This window comes from Mus musculus, chromosome 4, assembly GCF_000001635.26.
Source record: "Mus musculus strain C57BL/6J chromosome 4, GRCm38.p6 C57BL/6J".
In the NCBI taxonomy this organism is placed as follows: domain Eukaryota; kingdom Metazoa; phylum Chordata; class Mammalia; order Rodentia; family Muridae; genus Mus; species Mus musculus.
Window position 1 is genome coordinate 8,689,932 of NC_000070.6, and position 13,617 is coordinate 8,703,548.

At 48.7% G+C, this 13,617-nt stretch overlaps 1 protein-coding gene across 4 annotated transcripts in view; it reads left to right on the top strand.

Annotated features, from left to right (window-relative positions):
• Window positions 1–470: 470 nt before the first annotated feature.
• Chd7 (chromodomain helicase DNA binding protein 7) overlaps window positions 471–13,617 on the top strand; it is a 178,048-nt gene continuing 164,901 nt past the window's right edge. For 2 of the 4 annotated variants that reach the window (XR_003954972.1, XM_006538005.4), the window contains exon 1: window positions 471–844. The gene's annotated coding sequence lies outside the window, so the exon portion shown is untranslated. Of the gene's footprint in view, window positions 845–1,326; window positions 1,504–13,617 lie in introns of those variants that run through there. The other 2 variants (NM_001277149.1, XM_006538004.4) reach the window with 2 other exon arrangements.

Consider the following 13,617-nt stretch of genomic DNA (forward strand, 5'->3'; position numbering starts at 1 on the left):
ATTTCGTGTGGGAAAATCATCTCAAGTTGAAGGATAATTACAGAAGAGACACCCAAACACCCCTAGCCTCCTCGGTCCGCACCGGGCTGGCCACCCCTCGCGGTGGCGGGGGGTCACTACGGGCTCCGGGCCTCCGCTTCCTGCCCCAGGGCGGCGCACCGCGGCTCCGGGAAGGTGCTGCGCGGAAACGTGGCACCCTCTGCACCCGCGCGAGAGCGCTGGCAGCAGGCGGCCCGAGAGGCTGCGGCGGCCGCGCACCGGGACCGACACCCGCCCGCTGCGCCGGCGCCCGGCGGGACGGGAAGGGGCGGCCGCCCGCGCCGCGCCGCCCCCTTCTCTCGGCCTCTCCGCGGCCTCCGCCACCCCGGCCGAATTCTTGCATAAATTATGCCAGGCGCGCCTGACGTCAGGTGGCGGCGCGCGGGCGCGGGCGCGCCGCGGAGAGAGCCGGCCGCGGGCGCGCGCGGCCCGGGAGGCTCGTGCGCGCGGCGTGCAGGGCGCGCGCAGGCGCTGGCGTGCTGGGGCCGCGGCGGCGGCGGCGGCGGCGGCGGCAGCGGTGGCGGCGGCGGCGCGGGGGTTGAGCCGTGGTGGTGCGGACGCGCTCGTGCTCGGGAACTATCGGATTAAACTTGAATCGAGTGGAATTACACAAAGGAGCGCCGCGGAGGAGGCGGCCCGGGGACCCGGAGACCCCGCAACTCGCCAGAGCCCCGTCCGCGCGCGGCCAACTCCGCGTCCGTGGATCAGCCCCCGGCCGCGGCCGCCGAGCCAACTCCGGAGCCGCTCTGCGTTTTGTTCCCCACGGCGCGCGGCGGCTGACTAGCCCGAGCGAAGGAGCGAGCCGGTGAGCGCAGACTTCCCCGGCGCCCCCGGGAGGGGCGGCGGCAGGAAACCGTGCCGGGCCGCGGCCGCGCGGAGTTGCGAGAGGGGAGTTGGGCGTGTGCGGGGCGCGGGGAGAGGTGCGCGGGGGCCGCGGTCGGCAGGAGCGTAGCGCCGCCCGCCCGGTCGCCTGCGTTGCTGCCGCCGGGGCCCGAACCCGCGGCCCGAGCGCCGCCCCGCGCCCCAACTTTTGCCTGCGTCCGCGGGGCCGGCGGCGGCGGGGGCGCGCGGGGCGGCCGAGGGTCACTTCCTCGCATGTAAATGGCTTTTTGTTGTGCTGCCGGCGTCGGGGGGGACGGGGACAGGAGGGAGCGTGTCTGCGCTCTGGGGAGCGCGAGCGCGTTTCCTCCCGCCGGCACCGAGCACGAGTTGCCGGCTGCGTTCGAGAGAAAAGGGAAGGAGGAAAAAGTTGGGTTCCAACTCCGGCGCGAGCGGCGGCGGGCGCGCGGGCGCGGGGCGCTGAGCGCGGGGCTCGGGGACGGCGGCGCCCCCCGCCTCGCCCCCGCCCCCCGCTCCGGCCCGACCACGCCGCGCTCGCCGGGAGCGGCGGCCGCACCGGCGCGAACAAAGTGCGTCCCTGCGGGCGCGGCGGCGCTAGCCCGTGCGGGGACGGCCACGGGCGAGGTGGGTCGGCGGCAGGGAAAGTGCGCGGGGCGCCGCGTGGGGCGGGGGCGGGGGTGGCGCGAACACGCGGCGCGGGGGGCGTCCCGAGCCCAGCCGGTGGCGGCGGCGGTCGCAGAGTTCCGAGCCCGCAGCTAGGGGTTCCTGGGGCTCCCCGGCAGCTCCCAAGTGCGCGAGGACGAGAAGAAAGGGAGCCGGGCTGGGGCGAGTGCGGGCGGGCGACCGGGGGACCCCACCTTGCCGAGCTGGCCGGGCCGCCAGCGGCGGCATAATAGCGACTTTAATCCGCGATCCCAACTCGCGTCCCCGCTCCCCTCCCCCCAGCCTGTCGGGGGTCCGGGCGGGGGCGGGGGTCGCCAGGTGGCCCCGGAGCGCCGGGGTTACGCGGTGGCCCCGCGGAGAGCCGGCTCGGGGCGCGAGCGGCCGAGGTGGCTGGAGGCCGAGCGGTCAGCGAGAGAGGAAGGAGGGTGGCGGGGAACGCGTTGTTTGTTTGCTTCGCACCGGGGACAGGGCTCGCTGGGGGCGCGGGCGGGGCGCGGCGGGGCGCGGTGCGGGGTGGGCGAGGCGGCGCGGGTTGAGTGGCACGGGGAGGGGGCGGCCGGTTGGCGGGGGACTGGTCAGGAGGCTCCGGGGAAGGAGCCGCTGGCCCCGAGCAGCCATCATTCCCGAGTCGCCTTTCTCCGGATGGCTCTGCCTCGAGGAGCCTTGCGCCGTGGGAGCGCACCCCAAACTCTGGCCCGGTAGCCCGCTTTGTGAGCGCCCCCGTGGAGCCGGCGGCCCGGGAGGAGCTCCGGCCCGGCAGCGCGGTTCTCCCTGGAGGTCACTTTTAGAGACTGTTCACGCCTGGGTTTTAAACTAGTTTTTTTTTTTTCCCCCTTCTTCTTCCCTCTTCTGAACAGACAATGGACAAAAGAAAAGTAGCAACCCACATGGAGAGTTTCCTTTGAATTGCTAGAATTAGATACACTATCCAGTTCTCCACTTGCTAAGTATACTTTTTAGTTTCCCATTGTGTATTATCTAGCAATCGATTTAAATAACTTACTTAAACTGTGTCTATCCTCTGAGCTGGATCTCTGAATATATTAAATATTTTTAAATAATTTTGTGAGCTCTGGTTTTTATTTTTTTTTAAGATTTTAAATTGAAGCCGTCTTTGCAGTGGGTGACACCTTCCTAAGGGGCCCACAGTTACTTTCCCTCAATTCTCTTTCTGTAAGAGGGGGAATACTCATCATACGTGTGATAATCAGTGGGAGAAAAATACATCTCTTTATTTCCTCACAGATCTGTTCTAACGATGACAAAAAAATCTTAGTGGCAATGACCCAGAAGCTCCGTACCTGATTTATTCCAGTTATAATTACGTTTCGATTACAGTAATGTCCGAGAAATAACTTGAGCAGTGGTTTTATGAAGTTGCATCCTCCCCAGCCCCCAGAGTACATCTGTCGCACAGTGTTTTTGTCTCGCTGTTGCACAACAGAAAGCCCTCCAGTCTTTCCCCTAAAATGGCAGCTTTCATTTGACTGGGGCCCATTCATTGACAACGATAATAAAGAGGCTGAAAGCTAGATGCTTGGGGCACAGAGGACTCGGATTGCCTTTCTAGGTGATAAGTAGGCGACATTTTAAGTCTTCCAGTTTCCTTATGAAAAGTTTATTTTCCTTGAAAAACTGCAAGAAAACAAAAAGAACAGTAAAAGTAAAAATTGGAAATGGGAAAGGGCTTGGTCAGCAAATTTTAAGAGCTATTTAAAATGAAAAATGCTTTTTTTTTTCCTTTTTGTCCACTGGGTGAATACAGCACTCCCTTCCCTGTTTCTGGTACCTGCTGGTTAAGGGGGATAATGCGTTTTTGACAGGCTTGTAACAGGTGAATTCCCCAGTGTGACACCCCATTTGAGGTTGTTTCCTGGGAGTGTGTGTTTTGATTTTATATTTTTTAGGTATCTTGCCCCCACCCCTCAAAAAATCTGGACAGATTGGTAAATTTGAAGTTTATGAGTTTCTATCCCATGTTTATGCTTTCAAAATTAAAGTTTCTAGATTAAAACAAAAAACAAGTTAGCTAGTGAGGTAAGTGAATCCCAGGCTGTAGTTACCCTGCTTAATCAGTGGAGTTAGTTTGACATCAGTTTTAAAATTGATTCCCTTTTCTATGTCCTTAGCACAAGGACAGAATGAGAAATAGTAGAGTGGTATGTTAGTTTAATATAGATAGTTAAATCTCAACTTTTTTTTTCTTTCAAGGAGAAAAATAAACTAGTTACACACACACACACACACACACACACAGAGAGAGAGAGACACCACCCCAGTTGAAAGTATTAATTCAGTCAGGAACTTGGTGTTAAAACAGCATTTTTGTGGATTCATCTAGGCTTGGTCTAGTTTTTAATCAGTTTGACTTGTGGAATCTTGCCAATACTTTTTCCATAAGGAGTGTTCTCTGTCAGCCTTGCTTTTCCTGGGAGGTCAGAACTATAGTAAGTTCCTTTATGATTTTAAACATCAAGGCAACATTGCAACCTTTCTTGTACACTGATGCAAAGTCAGGAGCTAAGGAAGCACTTAGATTTTCAGCAGGGAACAGGGACATATACTTGTCTGTGCTTCTGCTTTGTGACCCAGAGTATAATGTGGGAGCCAGGTTTAGGACAGTTCTTTCAAACCGGGAATTAAAGTATCTTATTTGCTGTGCATGACTAAGTTTGCTTGCCATTCAGTTAGCTTTCATTTAGTTCCCTTTCTTTCTGTGGAAACCTTCCTCTGTGGAGGAACTCTGTAAGAGACAGGGCTTTCCCTCTGGAAGTTTATCCTCTAGTAGCAGGGAAACTACTTTCTGCTTGTCTTGATCCAGGGTGAACCATAGAGGTGGTAGTTCTTTTCCCTATAGCAGACACCCTGGCTGTCTTGTAAATAGCTCCTATAAATAAGTTATCACAAGAGTGAAAATGCTGCTTAGTCAGGGCTGAGTAAAGTAAGCAGAGAGAGCAGATCTTCAGAGTCCTCCTTCAAAAAGTGGTTGATCCTGGAATTCAGGTGGTTTCTGCATGGCAAACATGCACGTGCACACCATCGGCTGAACACACGCGACAGCATCTTGAAGAGCATTTGAGAGGCACTGCTGTGACTGAAGGAACTTTACTGGTCCTCTGACTCTGGACTCTCTTACGTGTTTGTGTGTCGTTTGGAGGAGGTTTTCTGTTATGCCTTTTAAAAAGTAGAACTTTAGTAGTGTGTTTCTTCACTGGTTTCTAAAACTGGTAAAACCTTGAGTTTGGAAGATAAAATAGTTCTCTTTCTTGAGAAGACTGTGTTTTGTCTTCTAAAAATCTTTGACAACTGAAGACAACTGGTGGTGTTGAAAATTCAAAAAAAATGGGATCACATTTTATTTTTCTACAAAATGCAAAGATGTACCGGCTTCCTTCAGTCTGGGCGTCACTTAGGATACAGTTATGGCTCAGGTTCTGAGTGGATTATTGGTGGGAATTAAGCAGAAGTGGTAATTAAAACCACTGATTGGGTCTTTTATCAATATATTAAAAAGTTTAAGTGAAATCAGCTGTGTTATAATAGGAGGCGATAATCATAGAGATACTGTCATACAGGATTTAATTTTATAGTCACTTGAGCCTTCAGATATTTAGAGTGTGAGAGCCTTAGAGAGTGTGCTGAACTTTCTCGAGTCATAGATTGAAAAATGTAGAGCCACGAGATGAATTAAATGAGCTGCCTCTAGCTGGCCGCCCAGTTCCTGTAGTACTCTCTCCCCAGGCCCTCCTGTCTCTCTGGTGCCTAGTAGGGTGTGTCCTGTGGGAGAGATGTGGGGCTCATCTCCTGGATGACCCAGTTAGTGCCAGGTAAACTGTTCCTCTTCATGGAGTGATTTGAGAGTACCTTCTGTCCTTAGGTTCCAACGTGTATGAGGACAGGATTCCCAGTGGCTCTCTCTGATCAGCGGTAGTTTCCTCTACCCTGTTAGAACTCCCACCCCCATGATTATCTATTTTGAGAAAAGCAGGGATAATTATTCCAACATCTGATTACTGTTTTCAGTGTAGAATCATGAGTTCATCACCCCTACTCGATGCTGTACGTGTTGACAGGCCCTCACAAACACAAATGCTCTCTCAGAAATAGTTATTATTTTAGTGGAGATGGCTGTTTTGTTTTTACTTTGAAAATGAAAAACATCCGTGTAAATATTTCATATGTTGTTTTTAACGAAGAAACATATTTTTGTGGATAAAGTTTGATTGGTTGCCAGGTGTGTTGGTGGCAGTTAATGTAGAATTTGGTAGATACCTCCATAGTGGTCTTTGGGACTCATGCTTTCTGTGTGGGCAACAGACGTGGCTTTCCTGGCCAGTGAATGTGGACTCTGGTTAGTTTTCCTGTCCTGTTTGTTTTTGATTCAGCTGTTCTAGGGTAGCTACTACCTGAGAGGTGCAGAAGTACGGTCTAGGTACCCCGACCGTGGAGACGTGAGACAACTTGGTAGACGTTCAGAAGACAGCATGGGACACTGGGAAGACAGAGGTTATGGCTTGGCTTCCACTCTTGTGTGGCCTTAGCCATTGAGAAGTAGCTTTAGCATTGCAATCCATATCTTGGTACAGAGGAAAACGAGAGGAAGGGAAAGGCAGTAGTGACTGCTGACCCGGAGAAGGTTGCAGTTGTAGGTTAATATGGAGCTTTGAGGTGAGACCTTAGAGGCAGGCGGCATCCAGCTTGGGCAGCAACGGCGTGATGTGGAATTGGGGATTTTTGAAGAATGCTACAGTACCTCCTGAGTGTCGAACATTCTTGATGCAGGATGGAAGGAGTAGGTGGGTGAGCAGAAGAAGAGAAGGATGTGGGCAGTATCCTGTCTGCTTTCGTTGGGATTGATGTACACATGGGCTAGATTGTTGTCTTTGTGGATGGAGAGCAATGGGGAGATTCGACAAATAATGGAGGGTTTCAGTGAATCAGACCTGAAGGTAGATGGATGTGTCCTGGAAGAGAGAGGTCTCTGGGGATGTCAGTTTCCAGCACATTGCCTGCTTGGCTGGCTGGTGATGCTATTCGTGGAGGCAGTGGGACCTGACAAGGATGGCATGTGAGGAAGAAGTCCATGAGTTCTTTGAGCATGTGACTAGGGTCACTGTTGTGACCTTTTTTCCATTGTTAGTAGTATTTCAGACTGCTCACACATAATCTACTACTTACCCTCAGATGTTAGCGTGTGAAAACCCACTAGGGATTGCTGGCAGGCTCAGCAATGGGATGAGGGTGGTGACCGTCCCAGCTGGCTCTGTGTGTAGCATTTTTCTGTTTCTGGTCTAGCTTGTAGCACTCTGTAGGAGTTTGCTCATCAGAGGCTAAGCACGAATCCTGCGGTAGCCAGACTTGGCCACGTTTGCCCTTCTGTGTCCTCTCTTCTGGAAGCTCTTTTTAGTTGCTTGTTACGTATTCGAGCAAGGTCCTTGGGCTTCCAGGAGATAGCTCGTGGGTGCCATGTGCTCTCTGGCTGTGCTTCTCACTTGGAGGGAGTTAATTGTGTTGAGACCGTTGCGTCCTACGTGGGTGTTGGAGAAATGAATATATTATTTAAGTAATTGGAGAAAAAATAACAGCCTTGGCCTGAATACTTACCTGGTGTTTAGTGGAGTATGTACAAACCAGTTTAATATGCAAATTATCTTCAGAGATACTTTGTTTCATTGTAAAAGTAGATTATACATCATGGTTGCTGGTAGCAGAGGTGTTGATTGACAAACCCAGAAAAGCTTTTGAATAGTGGATTTTAATAATATTTGAACTAACAAATTATGAAAATACTGTGTATTAACATTAAGACAGACTTTGTGTTGCTACTTGTTGTTGGTTGGTTTTATATTTTATTTTATTTTATTTTATTTTTTTGTCTGCAAATGAAGATGTCCTCCCTTGCAGTTATTATTTTTGAAGGTCTCTTAGTATAAGAGACCAACATTTCAGGTGGCCCTTGCCAGTTCTTTGATAGGAGTGTATTTCTGATACTATTTCTTCAACTTCTTAGTTTCAATTTTTTTTATTCTTTTTAAAAATTTTATTATTTTTATATGCCTTGATGCCTGCATGTGTGTCTGTGTGAGGGTGTTGGGTTCTGGAGTTACAGACAGTTGAGAGCTGCCATCTGGTTCCTGGGAATTGAACCCAGGCCCTCTGGAACAGTAGTCAGTGCTCTTCACCTCTGAGCCATCTCCCCAGACCTCCTAGTTACAACTTGCTAAGAATTCCTTTAAGATGCTTCCTTTTGTTTGGTTTGTCAGTAGTGTGTTTCTGAGGTTGGAGAGGTCATGTCCACAGGAGCTCTGTGGTAATGGAAAGGTGCTGGCAGCTCCTGCAGTCTAGGTATTAGTGGGCTCCTCAAGTGACTGTGCACTTGGGGGCTGCCTCTTCTCCTGACTTCAGCAGTGACTAAGGAGGCAGCAGAGGTCATATGGTGGGCTTGAATTCTACACCATGCATTTATTTTAATCAGTACGGGGTCAGGCACAGCTCCTGCTACTGAGGACTGCAGATGGCATGCGCTTTTACCTCAGCCTTTGTGTGGGGAACAGCTAGGAATCAGACCTGTGTGAGCATTGGTGTGCAGCCTCTTCTTGGGAATGTCATCTTAAAACAGACTAGCAGTGGATCTGGGCTCTAGATACCTTGCTAATTGATTCCGCCCCTTACCCCCCAGTTCTGCAGCAGATTTGGGGACTACTGTAACCATTTAAGGAGTGTACTGTGTCTCCTATTTTTTCGGAGAGACTGGGGCATAGTAGAAATCTGTTTTGTTGATATTTCAGACAATTATAGGTGTACTTACCATTTAAACACCTAAAAACCATTAAGTATGTTTAACATGAGCAGGTAAACAATGAGATGTCCCTTCCAGAATAATAAGCATACATTTAGCTTGTAACTCCATGCTTGCTAGTGCTCTCTAGCTGAGTAATAGTTCTAGTACAGCTCTACCACAAGAATAAGCCTTAAGATCAGATACATTTTATAGTGTGTGGGCCAGGCAGTTACTTTATGTGTGGGTGGGGCCCGTGCACTGTTAACCATTGATTTTTAGAGGGAACTTAAAAGCCTCCATTGTGGTAGTTTATATATTTTTATGTACTTGACCTTGTTTGTGTTTGAACATGTTAGGAAAGTCATGCCAACCCTCTGAAAGTTTCAAAGTCTTGATTAAATTGTGTGTTGCATCGAAGAAAAGCAAAGAACAAGATATCTTAAAAGATAACAGTAATTGTAATAGTGAGAGTGTGCGCCCCTGTGTGTGTGCATGAGTGTGCAAATGTACACACATACTTGTGCTACAGTGTGTGTGTGTAGAAGTCAGAGAACAACCCGTGGGAGTCAGGCATTGAGTCCAGGACTTTACAAAGTGAACATAGACTGTACCACTGAGTTACACCATAGCCTGTGCTGAGTGTTTTAGTGGGTCTTTAATTACTCATCAAAACCAACTTCAGGTAGAATTATCCCCATTTTGCAGCTGAAGAGACTGAGGCTTGAGAGGTTAAGTTCCCTAGAGCCATCCCATTTCAGTTGGTGGTGGAGGAGCTTGAATCCTGATTGGCTAGATTCTAGAGCCTGCTTGTATAGCCTTTTAGCTACTGTGACACCCAGACCAGCTTTACTTGTGTGAAATAAGAAAAGGTTGGAGAAATGCCTCAGATGTTAAGGGCACTGGCTGCTCTTCTAGATGACCTGTGTTGAATTCCCAGCACCCACATCACAGCTTACAACTGTTTGAAATTTCAATTCCAGGGGCATCTGACACCTTTACACAAACATACAAACAGGCAAAACACCAATCAGTGCTCTAAAAAATAAGTAAAGTATTGAAAAAAGAAAAAGAAAAAGGTCCTTTAAAAGTACAAGCGACAATGCTACAACCACATAACTTCTTTTGCTGAATCTTGTCAGCCTAGGTTGTTTCTATCCATACTGCTTATTTGCACTTAATGTTCATAGTCTGTGTCTTTCACCCTTAAGACTCTTTCTCTCCAGCGGAGATGAAAGAACTTGTGGAGACCACACATCCATACCCTGTGGTGGCTGGAAACTTGAACTCTTATGCTAGAAAGACCAGGTATGAATCATAATGGTGGAGATTCTGATACAACCACCCAACCAAAGATGCGGTGAGATGAGTGGACACTCACGCTACCAGAAGCGTGGGATCAGGCCATATGGCCTACTGGGTGAGCAGTTGTTATGTTTATCAGCTGACCTTTAGTTGTTGAACCCATCAACCTGTGTGTCTTATGTTTAGAAAAAAAGTTATATTTATTTATTTTGCATGTGTACACATGTGGCACATGCCACAATGTGCCTGTGGAGCACTGAGGACAGCCTGATCATGTTGGTTCCCTGTTTCCACCGTGCGAGTCCTGGGGACTCAAACAGGTCATCAAGTCTGGCAGCAAATGCCTGTAGTTTCCGAGCAATCTTGCCAGTCCTTGATTTTGTTTTTAATTATAAAGGTTCCCCAGACTCTCATCTTAAATGCAGAGTAGATAAGAATGAGTGGCCTGCAGTGTCGATGGGATCTGCAGTTTTCACTTTTTCTCGGTCTAGACATTTAAAGTTCGTGCTTGTGTGCACTTCCTCCAGCAGAATGGCCAGACGGCAGTGACCCGATCCTGCTGCTCTTGGTTCCTGCAGCCATGACTCCAAAGTCTCTGCTTCTCAAAGTGACAGTGTCAGGGAGTCCTTCGTCCCCTCCTGCTTCACCTGTGCTCTCTGCCTTGCGTTACTGATGTCTTTCTAGACAACGATTTCTTCTTTCTCCTAAACCTGCTGTTCACGTAGCAGATGACATTATTCTTTACGGCTAGTAGCCTGGACAGGGTCACTCCGTTCTGAAGTGTAAAATGTCAGAGTTCATAGGAACGCCAGGTCCTCCAGTCTTAGAACACATGACTTCCTCATTTCCAGACTTCTGATTATTGGGTAAGGAGTGAGCTTGTGGCTGGAGTTGGGGACTTGAATGGCAGCTAGGACATGTGGACAGTTCAATTTCAGGAAAGAGGAGACTTGGTGAAGCTCCCACAGAAGGGTCCTGCCTCTCAGACAGGGACAGGAAAGTGAAAGTTCTTAGAAGAAGACTCACGATCCATACAGCCAGCATTTACTGAGCATGGACTTTGAGCGTTAGCATTTTACAAAGCTGTCTACACAAACAATTCTCACCAGATCCTGAAGTAGGATTAGGGAGAATGCTGAGGTAGGGATAGTAATTGTCATTTTATAGGGTGATGAAAGGTAGCTTTTGAGATTGCTGAATATAATTTTCCAAGTTCACAGTACTTAATGGGTACAGTTGACTGGAGTCCGGACAGGTACACTTGCCAGCCTGTGCCACTGCTGTCTGTAGAGGAAGCTTTGGATGCTCCTATGGGAACCGCCCAGATCTTAGAAGGATTGAGGAACAGGCAGATCTTGTGCACTTGTGCTTTTTAGAATAGTTCCTGGAGAGAATCAGAGACTGCAATTTGCCTATTAATGGACTATAGTCTGTGAGGCCCCTCTCCTCAGATGCCATATCTTATCAGTTGCAGACACTTCAACCTGAAAAGACACAGGCTCATCACGAAACTCCCTCCATGCCAGCCCTGTCTCCATTGCTCAGTCCAGGACACAGTCAGCATTGAATTATTTAGTTTATTGAAGAACTGTTTTTCTTGAAGTTTCTCCCCAGTGTTGATCCAAGTTACAATTCGCTGGGCATCTTTTTCTCACTGCCCTCGGCATCATTGATTCTGATGCTACATGGCTTGCAGTCACAGCATGCCATCATTCTGGTCCCTTGTATGAACATTGACTTGAAATACTTGCAGACTGCTTCTACTAGCACCCAAGACAGACCTCCTCCACAACGTTACACCCAGTCAGAGGCAGTCACTCACCACATGATAACATTCAGTCCCAAAGCGTCGGGTCGCCCAGTGATGCCAGTCATTTTCGTGGAAGTGTACCTTAGGCTGTTCACAAAATGCCATCAACTGAAGAAGCAGCTCTCAAAATTTATCCTGATCATGACGTGACACCTAGCCCTTGCCTAGATGCATACAGAGTGGATTTGTGTACATCTGCAGACCTGTATGTCATGGCATGGTTTTCCTTGCCAGTGTATTTTAAAAGGGAACGATAAAATCTTAAGTGGTGACATTACTTTCCCAAATGGAAATAATGTATCACAGGGCTGGTAGGATGAGAAAGTAAGCCACTTGCCTCCCAACCTAATGGCCTCAGTTCAGCTCCTGAGGACCACATGGTGGGAAGAGAAAGTAGCCGCCTGCAAGTTGTCTTCTCATTTCCACATGTATGCTATGGCATGCAAGCAAAAAGTTAACAAACTCTCATGGTGAATTTCTGGCTATTTTACATTTCTGTGTCTTTCAGGATTGAGTAAACTGGCATAGGCTTGAATACATTGAGTTTCTGGTTAAAACGTTTTTGGTACCTGTAAAATTTTAGTCTTGGCCTAGAGAGATGGCTAAGAGCAATGACTGCTCTTCTAGAGGATCCAGGTTCAATTCCTAGCAACCATGTGGCAGTTCACAGTTGTCAGGGTCCAACACTCTCATACATGTAGGGTAAAACACCAACGTGTGTATTGTAAAAGTAAATAATTTATTACAAAAATACTCTTTGCTTTAGAAGAGTTTATTTACAGAATCCCATTTATCCAGATTACTCTTTGTCCTTACCACTTTCCCACTCAGTTTTTAAAATTAATTTCTTTAGTTTAGGTATATGAGCACTCTATGTGCACATACACCTGCATGCCAGAAGAGGGCATCAGATCCCATTACAGACGGTTGTGAGCTACCATGTGGTTACTGGGAACTGAACTCAGGACCTCTGGAAGAGCAGTCAGTCCAAACCCACTTCTCTACTTATTAAAAAACAAACAAAATTAACCCCCCCCCCCAGATGTAAATAGGGGCTAGAGAGATGGTTTTCCCAGCAGTTAATATCACTAGCTGCTCTTGCAGAGGACCAAGGTTCAGTTTACAGCACATGGGGCCTCACAACTGTCCTTAATTCCAGTTCCAAGGGACCCAGTGCTGCCTTCTGGCTTTGTGGGTACCAAACATGCAGATTGGGTATAAACATGCAGACAAACATGCATATGCAGAGAATGAAAATAAGTCTCTAAGAAACAAAAGCAAGCTTTCTGAGGATAGACTGGGATGCTAAGTCACCGTTAGCTGTGAGTGCCTGGTAGAAAAGGGAGACTGCCCTGTCACTGTCAAATGCATTAATGAGGACAGAACTGGATGCCAGCGGCCATTTCTTGACTTCTGAGCACACTGAGGGGCTTAGCTGTAGTTGAGTTCTGGTGGCCATCTGCTGCTCTGCTTCTTTCAGCTGGGAAGTCTGTACCCTAGCTTTTTGATGACCGTGGTCTTTGATGGTGAAGGAGATGTGGCTAGTCTGTGGAGGAGTTGCAGAAATTCAGGCTTGTTGACACTTTGGAGAGTCGTTGGCATTGTCTGTCTTTCTCCATAGCCCAGGATTTGAGAACTCGCAGATGAGCTGGGGTAACATCATTGGGGTCACCCTTTCTGGATCACAACATAGTACTTAGACCAGTCATACCTTTACCGGTCAGACCTGTAGAGTGAGTGTCTACCGGCCCACTGTTGGATCTGGACATGGGTTTGACTTGTTTCAGGAGGGGAGGAGGTCCTGAGAACAGGTTTCAAGGCGTTTAAAGCAGGAGTTCACATTCTTGTAAAAATTGCCAGTGCGTTTCTCACAGAAAATGCAGCCTCTTCATCTGCAAGCCATCTTTGTGGAATTAAAATGCCCATGTGTTTCTAGAGTCGGAATGGTTATTGCGTTGTTTCTGATGTGCTCCTGACTGCTGTTACCCAGGGTCGGGCTGAGGATCCCGATGGCTGGGAGTCCAGAACCTTCTCCCATGCTGCCTCTGTTCTTATTTCCTTCTCCCCTGTTCCTTCCTGTATGGGGTTGGCCCTGGGCCTTGTCTTGGTATGGTTCAGGTTCACAGTGTTGGCCCTCATTGCTGTCTATAACCCTTAAAGCATGACTAGACTATCATTGGTT